This window comes from Cervus elaphus, chromosome 27, assembly GCF_910594005.1.
Source record: "Cervus elaphus chromosome 27, mCerEla1.1, whole genome shotgun sequence".
NCBI classification, from domain to species: domain Eukaryota; kingdom Metazoa; phylum Chordata; class Mammalia; order Artiodactyla; family Cervidae; genus Cervus; species Cervus elaphus.
Window position 1 is genome coordinate 53962180 of NC_057841.1, and position 12462 is coordinate 53974641.

A 12462-nucleotide genomic window follows, 5' to 3' on the forward strand; every position below is an offset into this window, starting at 1 on the left:
ATCATGGCATCCGGTCCCATCACTTCATGGCAAATAGATGGGGAAGCAATGGAAACAGTAAGAGACTTTATTTGGGGGGCTCCAAAATCACTGCAGATGGTGATTGCAGCCATGAAATTAAAAGGCACTTATTCCTTGGAAGGAAAGTTATGACCAACCTAGACAGCATATTAAAAAGCAGAAACATTACTTTGCCAACAAAGGTCCATCTCATCAAGGCTTTGATTTTTCCAGTGGCCATGTACAGATGTGAGAGTTGGCCTATATAAAGAAAGTTGAGCACCAAAAGATTGATGTCTTTGAACTTTGGTGTTTGAGAAGACTTATGAGAGTCCCTTGGACTGCAAGGAGATCCAATCAGGCCATCCTATTGGAAATCAGTCCAGAATATTCATTGGAAGGACTGATGCTGAAGCTGAAACTCCAATACTTTGGCCACCTGATGCGAAGAGCTGACTCATTTGAAAAGTCCCTGATGCTGGGAAAGATTGAAGGCAGGAGGTGAAGGGGATGACAGAGGATGAGATGGTTGGATGGCATCACTGACTCTATGGCCATGAGTCTGAGCAAGTTCTAGAAGTTGATGATGGACAGGGAAGCCTGGCGTGCTGCAGTCCATGGGTCGAGAAGAGTCAGACACAACTGAGTGACTGAACTGAACCGAACTGAAGAATTCTATAAGCTGCAAATATTCTTAATTGATGAATAGATTTATGGTAAACAAGTATCCTATGTCATACGTAAGAGTACAATATTTGACACATTCCTATTGTAAAGATATTTCAAGAATGTCCACTGTCAACTAATAATATAAAATAATATTTATTGAGTATTTACTATGTGCCATGAACTGTACTGGGCTTCTCAGGTGGTGCTAGTGATACAGAGATGCAGGTAAAATCCCTGGGTCAGGAAGATCACCTGTACAAGGAAATAGCAACCTGCTTCAGTATTCTTGCCTGGGAAATCCCATCAACAGAGGAGCCTGGTGGGCTACTGTCTATGGGGCTGCAAAGAGTCAGACATGACTAATTGACTGAACAGGAGTGGACCAGATGAACTACTAATCACTTAATTACTCATTTAATCTTCACATCCATCCTTTGAGAAGGAGACTACAGTCAGCAGGTTCTGTATCTACAGATTCACCCTGCTTCAAATATAAAACGTTCTCCCTCCCCTGCAAAATCTAGGAAGTTTCAGAAAGCAAAACTTGAATTTGAGGAGCACAGGCCACTATTTACATAGTATTTACATTGCATTTACAACTATTTACATAGCATTTACATTGTATTACACATTGTAAGTAATTTAGAAATGATTTAAAGTATATGGTTGGATGTGTGTAGGTTATATGCAAATACTTCCCCCCTCTGAATAAGATATTTAAGCATCCTCAAGTGGATTTTGGTATGGAGGTCCTGTAACCAATCAAAGCCATCCCCCCCTCCTCTCCCAACCTGCGGCCAGGGTCAAGATGATGTACTCAAGCTACTGAGCATGAACCAGGGTTTGTACTGAGGCAATCTGGTTCCAGAACATTTTCCCCCTCGTCTAAGCCCATTTATTTGATCTCCAGCACACTCAGGCCTGCATCATTGGCTTGCAAAGCCGGTACTGACTCCCTGCAGCCAGGATATCTGCATAGTAAGCTTCCTCCTGGTCACGGAATCCATCACGTTCCTCTGAATCTGCCTCTCCACTGTGCTCAAACGTGATCACAGCCCTGGACGGCGGAGGGACTGTGCGGGCCGTGGCGTTGCTCAGTTGTCCTGGTCACGGAGCAAGGCGAGCCGCACGAGGGCCATGCCTCTCTCCCAGCCCAAATGAAGGGCCGGGGCCTCAGGTCCGAACTGTGCATGGGCTTCGCTCGGGGGCGGGAGCAGGTCACTGTAAGCGACAGCTTCTCCAGCGTGGTGGCCGTGACCTCCGAGGCTAGTGATGCGATCCAGAAGGTGGGAGCACTTTGCCCTTGACCTTGCTTGCAGGGCTGCACCTGCTCGGGTCAGGCATCATCTTAGCGATTCCCCAAGGCAGCCACGGGCGAGAAGGGGACAAGGGGTTAGCTCGCCATGGCCATCTCCTCCAGGAAGCCCCAGCCTGGTCTTGCGCCCTGGCCACTGCCGCTGTTTCTGCTCCTGGCACTCCTGCTTCTGGTCGGCCTTCATCTACTGGGCGAGCTCCTTTTTCTTGTGCAAAATGGCCTCTAGGATTGCTTCGCTCATCCGGGAGCCGTGATGTTGAGGTCGGGGCAGGGCTGCTGAGAGCGGCAGCTGCAGTTGCAATCCCGGACTGTATCCCAGCCCAGTCCAATGTTCTGGGTCCCGTAGCCTGAGGCCACGGTGTCCTTCTCCTCATGGTAGGTGTGGCCGGCTCCTTGAAGCTGCATCTTCCTCATAATCCACTCCTTTTTCCTTCCTGGCTTCTTCAGATGTGTCCTTAAACCGCAAAGGAACCGGAAGTGGCATTTTGTGTTAAATTAGCCAGCTCTCTTTTGCCTGGCGTTCTCATGCTATATCTTTCCCCTGGCGTTCTCATGCTGTATCTTTCCCCATCCTTCTACTGTTAACTTATTTATTCTTCACATCGAGAGTTGGTATGTGTTTTTTATGTTTAGACAACTTACATGTAATGTTATTATTGATGGGGTTGGATTTAAATCCACCATCTTGCTAGCTGCTTTCTGCTTGCCCCATTTTCCCTGGATCCCCTTTCCCTGTTGCCTCGCCTTCTTTGGAGTTAACAGAATAGTTTTTTAAATGCCTTTGTTCTGATACACCTACCCTGCATCCAGATGATCGTCTTGTAGTTTTAAAAGAGTTGTTTTTTTCCAAATGTGCAAATCATTTGAGTGTTTAACATGGTTTGCAGGAATTGCCTGAAAATAATGTGTACTCAGTCGCTTAGTTGTGTTGGACTCTTTGCTACCCCATGGATTGTGGCCAGCTAGACTCCTTTATCCATGGAACTTTCCAGGCAAGAAAACTGGAGTGGGTTGCTATTTCCTAATCCAGGGCATCTTCCCGACCCAGGGATTGAATCCACGTGTTGTTCAGTCCTTGTGTCTCCTGCGTTGGCAGACAGATTCTTTACCACTATGCCACCTGGGATGATCCTGAAGATAATAGTGATGCTGTTTATCAGGCTATAGTTCTATCTTTCTGCATAAGGCTCTTCTTATGCAAATAGCTACATTGTGTTGACCCAGGTCATCCTAGCTGTCTCCCCAAATATCTGAGTTTCATTTATCCAGAGTAGGAGGGTGGATCAAAGTATGGCATTGTTACACACTTGAATTGTATACACTTGTGATATACTTGAATTGTATGAGCAATTGTGAAATGTTACTCACAGCAGTGAAAATTCATGTAGCCACATGAATAACACTAATATGATGTCTCAAAAACAGTGAAAAAAGCAAGTTGTTGATGAATACAGTATGAAAGCTTGCATGCTAATTAGAGACCATGTTAGTGGTAAAACTACAAATAAAAACAGAGGAATGATGAAAACAAAATCAGAATAGTTCCTTGGCACCTTCTACAAGACAAAATAAGAGAAGAGTGTCATTAGGGGGTGTCATAGTGAGAGCTTCCAAAATTTCTCACCATTTATTAAGGTAAGTGGACCACTCATGGACTTCTAATTGTTTAAACTATGTATATGTGTATATTTTTGATTTTTTAAAATAGAAGGCAAAACTGCTAAACTCATGTAGCACTCAAAACATACTCTTTCACCTTCTTCCCTTTTCTACTCACGTATCACTGGGTGTTCAATCCCCAGCCAATCTGGGCATTGTAAAATTGGCTCCATACTTCAACCCTCACTTTTATTCTGCTCAACTAGGAGAAACTTTTTATGTCTACTGAAGTTCCCTACAGAAAGAAAATATTTTTATTTTATAACTCTATTTGAATCTGCCAAATAGAAGCGTCTTGGTTTCAGTTAATTGGTATGTGCTAATGACTTATTTGTGATCCTAAGACTTCAATCGGGTAGACTCTTAAATCGATTGGGTCTGATTTTCAGGTAGGCGGTAGGGATAAAGATTAAGAAACACCTCTTTGTTTTAGTGGTGGGTGGAGATACAAGCCTGCTAAATTTTTTTTCCTAAAACAAACTTCCTCTGGAACTAAAGATTTTTCACATGTGTAATTTTGGGTGTTCTTCCTGGAAGATTTGCCTTCGTAGGGATTACAGGCTTCAGAATACTGGAAACTGAATCCATTCTCTTTTCTTCAGTGCAGGAATTAATTAGTCTTCAACTTCTGTGTGTGTGGTTGGTGTTAATAATTGACACAGGAAAGATTTTCACAAATATCTTTTTGGCAGACTGTTTTGCTGTGATTTTCTTTACAAGCCAGCATTTCCCATCCCAGAGATACTGTTATATCCATTAATCAAGGGCAGCATGTGTCATATGTGAAATCTTGCACACACAGCCACCAGGAGCTGGAAATCATTGTTAATGAACTTCAGTCACTCTGCCAGAAGCATGCAGCCTCTGACATCCTGCCTTGCTCCCCGTTTTCCCTCTCATTCTCTCTTAGCCTAAAACCTCAACCAGACCCTTTTCGGACTGTGGCTTCCAGGCTCAGACTGCTCTTTTCCTAAAGACTTGTGTTTGCTGGCAAGGCACCTTAGAGGCAAGGCTATTCCGTCTGACTAGAGCATTAAGTCCCCAAAGACACAAGGCCTCCTGAAACCCTCTTCAGATGCTAATGTTCACACACAGTGCTGCCGGCCCCAGCTGGCCTTCACCTGCAGCTCTGACAGGCAGGAGATTCAGAAGGAGGTCCTGGTTTCCATAAAAATAGGAAGGGCACACATGGTAAATGGCAGAGATCTCGCCCAGGCTATAAAATTATTTAAAGTCAGCTTCCAGACTGTTAAAACTAATTGCTGTGAACACAAAGCCCAGACAGGAGCCCCCTTTCTCCTTTTTTTTTTCTTTTGTTTTTTTTTTGGTTATTCACTTGAGACAGGGTAGCTTGAATCCTCTGCTAATGCCCACACCTAAAATTAAACGATGCCACTAAATTTAAGATGCAGCTGCTGTTGTTAATATTCAAATATGTTTTAAGCACAGGAGAAACGTGCTGTGTGGTAGGGCACAAATATTAATGGGTCATTTAGAATTGTCTCTGGCTTTCCTTGGTTTTATTAGGATACCTCGCTTAAATGTAGCATTCTTGTTATTACTGCTGGCCTTCTGGCTGATTTTCTGTTCCTCCTGAGGAGAGTTTGCAGCCCTTACATTCTTCCTGTAGAACAGATTTGTAAGGGAAAAGTTACTTAGTCCACCAGCATATTCTAAACCAGAAGAACTTTGCTCGTGGACTTTTTTGAACTGGTGTAGAAAAGCACTGTAGAATCCCTCCCCTGTCCATCTTTTCTTTTCATGGGCTATCATGCACAAGATATCACTAGGAGCAGAATGTGGACTGGGCTTCCCTTACCAGACCTCAGCGTCCTGCTCCTGCTTCTCCCAAGCCCATAGTTCATTCCTGAGCAACTTTATTTACAGAAAATCATGATTTAAAACATTGGTCCCTTTGCTTTTTAAGTTTAGAGACCCTCTTTGACATTAAGAAATGTATTCTTTCAGCAGAAGATAAGGTAAGATAAGATAGGTATCCTCATACTGAACCAGGTAAGGAAAACTTTGAAATTATTAAAAGACAAAGAAAAAAAAGAAAAAATAATGTTGGAATCAAGAATTGGAGGAAATCTCAAAATGCCTTAAAGGTGGCAGTGTTATTTTCTCTGAAATTCATCAGACCTTAGAAGAAAGATACCTCAGAGAAGAGGAGCCCAAACTCCTTTTTTTTCAACCTGCCTGAAGTCAAAAAACATATGTTGAGCACACACTTCCTTCCAGGATAGTGCTTGGTTTCTGGGACTCGAAACAGTTGCATTTAAATCCGCCTGTAGACGCCTATAGGTAACGCCTGCACCCAGTATCTTCCCTTTGTTCTTCCTCTGTTTCTCTCCCTTATGTTTTTTGCTCCTATATTTTTCTCCAGGAGAGTTTAACAGTTATGAAATTATAAGTATTAAGTTTGGCTACTAATTATTTATAGATTCAGGTTTTATAATTTCCAGGAATATAATGTTAACCCGCCTGCCAATGCAGGGGACTTAAGAGATGTAAGTTTGATCCCTGGGTCGGGAAGATCCCCTGGAGAAGGGTATGGCTACCCACTCCAGTATCCTTTTCTGGAGAATCTCATGCACAGAGGAGCCTGGTGGGGCTACTGTCCACAGGGTCACAAAGAGCCAGATATGACTGAAGTGACTTAGCATGCAATGTTCTTGTTAGTATAGTTTAGCCTTGAACTTTTTATTCTTTACGGTTTTATATCATCATCATCCACTGGAAGGAGAATATGTTACTTTGCATGTTAAAATGAAATTGTTTCCTTATTAATACCCATTTTACTAAGTCAGTAAATAGGGAAATAAATATGAGAAATCTGCATCCTCTAGCAGATTCAGCTTAAAGTAACTGAAATGTCACCTAAAATTAATTTTGGTGTCTCTTAAACCAAAAATGTTACCTTTATGTTTAATATATTTTCTTTATGCTGTTTAACTACTAGTCTTTAATCTCATGGGCCATTATTAATAAGACCTCACTTTTTGAAAAATGAAGGATTCTGTAAAATTAAGTAGATTTTCTTGTTGGTTGGTTGGTAAATTAAATGTTCTTTTCCTTTTTGAACTCGTTAACTTCATTTAGTATTGATCTTTAATCAGCTTATTGTTCTCAAGTATCTGTAGTGCTACAGTGGACAGACTGCAAAAGGAGGCAAGCTTTCTACTTCTCTGTAATAATAAAGTTTCCAATGGTTTGGGGGAGAAATGGATAAATATTGGTGGTGACTTACAGTGGTGCAAAGGAGTGAATTATACTATAAACAGGTGTTAAATGTTTGGTAAATATGAACAAGAATAGCATTTGTTTAGAGGGAGAAAGCAGGGAGGCATACTTGTGCAGAGGTTAAAACTTCTTTAATTGTATGGTTATGTTATAAAGAGCGCTTCTACTCCTGGGAACATGGAGTAGATCTTCTTCCCTATCCTCATATGAAATACAACTAAACCCCTGTAAGTCCTGAAATTGAGATACAGTATTATCTGCCTCAGCATCAGAAACCAGAGAGCCTTAGGATGATGAAAGAAATCAAGAGCTAATTAAATGGAGAGGTATACCATGTTTGTAGGTTGGAAAACTCAACAGAGTAAAGATACTAGTCCTTCCCAAATTGACATAAAGGTTTAATAGACTATATTTTAAAATCCCAGCAAGATTTTGGGGGATATATAGAAAAAAATATGAAATTTAAATGGAAAGGTAAAGAACAAGAATGGCTAAAAGAAGACTTGGAAAAGAAAAATAAAGATAAAAGAATGTCTACTCAATTAATAATAGTTTAGTGATCAAGGCAACTTAGAGAAGGGATAAACAAGTAAATCAGTGAAACAGAAGCATTCAAAAATAGATGAAGACAGACCGGACCAACTGATTTTGACAAGTTTCAAAAGCAATTCAATAGGGGAAGGATAGCCTTTTCCACAAATGGTACCAGAGCAATTGAACCTTGATAAGCAAGAAAAAAAAGTAAAACCTCAACATCATACTTTAAAAAATTGAATTCAAAGTGTATCATAAATGTATCATATAAAATGTAAAACTGTAAGAGTTCTTGACACCAATGGAACTAGCCATAAAAAAAATTGGTGTATTGGACTTGATCAGATTAACAAATTTTGCTCTTCACTGTTAAAAGGCTGAAAAGAATCAAAAATATTTGCTAACCACTATCCAAGATGAGTATAGAATATATAAAGGACTCTCAAACCTCACTCGTAAAAACAAACAAATAATTCAATTAGAAAATGGGCAGTAGACTTGAAGAGACATTTTTCTAAACAGGATATAAACATGACAAAAAAGAACAAGAAAATACATTTAACATTTTTATCCATAAGGTAAATGCAACTTAAAGCCATAATAAGACATAACTACTTACTATTAGAATTATTATAATAAAAATTAGAGATAACATCAAATGCTTACAAGAATATAGAGAAACCATGTCATTTCATTACTGGGGGGAATGTAAAACAGTAGAGCCACTCTGAGGGACAATTTGAAAATTTCATTAAAAAACAAGCAGCAGAAGAGATTAAGAAGAAGTGGCAAGGATACTTATAACTGTACAAGGAAGGTCTTAACGACCTGGATAACCATGATGATGTGGTCATTCACCTAGAGCCAGATATCCTGGAGTGTGAGGTCAAGTGGGCCTTAGGAAGCATTACTATGAAGAAAGCCTAGTGGAGGTAACAGAATTCCAGTTGAGCTATTAAAAATCATAAAAGTTGATGCTGTTAAACTGCTGCACTCAATATCTCAGCAAATTTGGAAAACTCAGCAATGGCCACAGGACTGGAAAAGGTCAGTTTTTCCAATCTCAAAGAAGGACAATTCCAAAGAATGTTCAATCTACTATACAGTTGTACTTATTTCACATGCTAGCAAGGTTATGGTCAAAATCCTTCAAGCTGGGCTTCAGCTGTACATCAACAGAGAACTTCCAGATGTACAAGCTGGGTTTTGAAGAGACAGAGGAACCAGAGATCAAACTGCCAGCATTTGTTGGATCATGGGGAAAACAAGTGAATTCAAGAAAACATCTACTTCTGTTTCATTGATTATATTAAAGCCTTTGACTGTGTGGATCATAACAAACTGTGGAAATTGTTAAAGAGATGGGAATACCAGAACACTTTACATTTTTCCTGAGAAACCTGAATGTGGGTCAAGAAGCAACCATGAGAACTGGACATGGAACAACAGACTGGTTCAAACTTGGGAAAGGAGCAAACAAGGCTAGATGTTGTCACCCTGGTTATTTAACTTATATGCAGAGTATGTCATGGAAAACTCCAGGCTGGAAGAATCACAAGCTGGAATCAAGAATGCTGGGACAAATAGCAACAACCCTAGATATGCAGGTGGTACCACTCTAACGGCAAAAGGTAAAGAGAAACTAAAAGCCTCTTGATGAGGGTGACAGAGGAAAGTGAAAAAACTGGCTTGAAACTCAGCATTGAAAAAACTAAGGTCATGACATATGGTCCCATCACTTCATGGCAAACAGAAGGGGGAAAGATGGAAGCAATGACAAATTTTATATTCTTGGGCTCCAAAATCACTGAAGATGATAACTGCAATCATGAAATTAAAAGATGCTTGCTCCTTGGAAGGAAAGCTATGACAAATCTAGACGGTGTTTTAATAAGCAGAGACATCACTTTGCCAACAAAGGTCCATATAGTCATAACTATGGTTCTTCCAATAGTCATCTACAGATGGGAGAATTGGCCCATAAAGAAGGGTGAGTGCCAAAAAATTGATGCTTTCAAATCATGGTGCTGGAGAATACTCTTGAGAATCCTTTGGATGCAAAGAGATCATACCAGTCAGTCCTAAAGGAAATCAGTCCTCAGTATTTATTGGAAAAACTGTTTCTGAATCTGAAGCTTCAGTACTCTGGCCACCTGATACGAAGAGCCAACTCACTGCAAAAGACCCTGATGCTTGAAAGATTAAAGGCAAAAGAAGGGGTTGACAGAGGATGATATGGTTAGATAGCATCACCAACTCAATGGACATGAATTTGAGCAAACTTGAGGAGATAGTGGAGGACAGAGGAGCCTGATCCCACAGTCCATGGGGGTCACAAAGAGTTGGACATGACTTAGCAACTCAACAATAATAACAATCTTTACTCAAGAGAATTGGAACACTTATGTTTACACAAAAATCTAATAATATTTATAGCTTTTTTAGTAATAGTCAGAAACTGGAAACTACCACCTGTCTTTCAGTTGATGAACAATTAAACTGTGGTCCAGCAATACCATGAAATACTTCTCTGTGGTAAAAAGCAACATACTATTGATACACATGGAGAATCACGGATGGGTGGATCTCCAGAGAATCATGCTTGGGCCAAAACTCAGTCCCAAAAGATTGTACCAGGTATGATCCCCTTTATATAACTCTTGAAATTATTGAAATGAAGGTCAGATCAGTGGTTACCAGGGATTAAAGAAAGATGAGAGAGGGGAGTGGAAGGGAAGAGAGTACAGTGTAGAGGGGAATGTAAGGGAAATGGGTGTGGCTATAAAAGGGCAAAATGAGGAATCTTATGGTGAAAATGTTCTGTGTCTTTGCATTAACGTCAATATGCTGGTCATGATGTTGGGCTAGATGTTCAGAGAAGGTTATCCCTGGGAGCATCATGGTTAAGCTGGCATGATATGTCTCTACACTACTTTTGTAACTGAACCCAGGTTTGGCTGATCGCTGCTGATAAGCCAGTAATCCAAGAGAGAAGTATCAGTAGAAAGGAAAGGTATTTTAATTAGAAAAACCAGCAATCTGCGGAGTTGGTGGGTTTGTGTCCAGAGAGCAACTCCAGAGATTTTGCTGAGCTGTGTTTTAAAGTGAACATAAGGGGGAGGAATCTCAGTGAATCTTCAAGGCATGAAGTTGGGTTCTGCATCATTGTCCATTGAGTGCAGACTGGAGGACTTCCTTCAGATATGTGTGTGTGATCTGGCTACAGAATTGCTGATGGGGCTGTTGGACGAACAGAGATAGTCATCTTTTAACTGCTGAATTCTTCATTCTTACTTCTTTTTATCTAGAGAAAGAATCAACAGATTAGACAAGGCATGGTGTACATCAGGTGAGCATAAGCCTGGAGTTAGTTCCAATTGCTTGATGATCTCATTCCTATAATTAGGTTTTTCTGAGGTTAGGAGGGAATGAAATGGGCAAAGGGGAAAGGGGCAAAAGAGCTGCTTTCACTTTTTCTAGTTGCATAGGAATATGCACTTGTCCCAAAATTAAAATTTTAAGTATCTATACATATCTGGCTGTATTCTCCTGTAATATTTACCTAAACTGATACATGATTGTACAAAGATAACTGTGAAATTGGAGAATGATTTTCACTACAATTGTATTAATCCCAGCTGCACAGTTTTTTCCCGATCCCAGTTTGTAATTGCCTTGGGTACAATTTTAAAGTGCGTATTTCTTCTGGTTTCTTAAGGTGGGTGCGATCTTTCTTAAAAAGGATTAACTCTTGATGAATCAATGGTGCTTTCGTGGGATACCACGTATTACAAAAAACAGCAAATTCTCCCAGGCTGGGTAGCCTTTCATCTCCACATCCCTGGGATGAGTCTCAGAGGGAAGCAAGGCAGCTTATTTGAAACCATCATTTAATTGTAATAATAAAAAGAATGCTCAGAGGAATGGAACTTAAAGCCCATTCATCATATCAGTAAACAACATTCACATTTGAAAGGGAACTCCTGTTTTTGCCCATTAAGTGCATACCACACAAGGTTCTGGTAGCTTTTGATTTATCACCTCACATTTTCGGCCTGCCCTTTTCTTTAAATATATAGCGCGTTCAAATCCCAAATCAATATGCGTGGTGTTGTATTGAATTTAAGGCGAGCGGTGAAAGGGGAAAAAAATAGTCATGAGACAGAATTTTATTATCTGTTACTGAATGACAGGCTTACAGGCTGCAGATAACAAGGTACAAGTTTTCCTATTTTCTTTCTCCTCCAAAGTTTGCGCCAGAAGTTCCAAAGTCAGCCCCACAGATGAGACCACAGAAGTTTGACACAGTGAACCCCTATGATGCTATTTCATGCCTGTATGGCTTTGTTTATCCTGCTTCCCTGGCCTGGATGACTGTTGACTTTTCTCACCTGGCTAACTCAAACGTATCACAATTAAATTACCTCAAATTAATTGTTACCCTCTAAAGAATCCACTTGTAATGCAGGAGATCCCGGTTCAATTCCTGAGCTCAGAAGATCCCCTGGAGAAGGGATAGGCTACCAATTCCAGTATTCTTGGGTGGCTCAGCTGGTAGAGAATCTATCTGCAGTGGGGGAGACCTGGGTTTGATGCCTGGATTGGGAAGATCTCCTGGGGAAGGGATTGGCTACCCACTCCAGTATTCTGGCCTAGAGAATTCCATGGACTCTATAGTCCATGGGGTTTCACTTCCTCCAGGAAGTCTTCCTTGCCTCCTTGATGATGGGGTGGCTGCCTTCCCTATCTCTTTGTGTCCTGGCTAACATATAATATCAAAGCGTTTTACCAGATTGTGTGGAGATTATCTCTGCTAGGTAACCACTTTGAAGAGAGGAGCTATGGTTTATCTGTTTATCTAGTTTTCCCGAGTACTTTGCACAGTGCGCTCAGTAAACGGTGGTGGTATCTGGGCAGCGATGAAACCTTTACGTAGTGGAACTGACAGAAGAGCCAGAACAGAGCACACAAGAGAACCACATGGGCGTCTTGGATTCTTTGCACAGGGAATCTAGTTTGGACTCAGTAGATAGCAACAGATG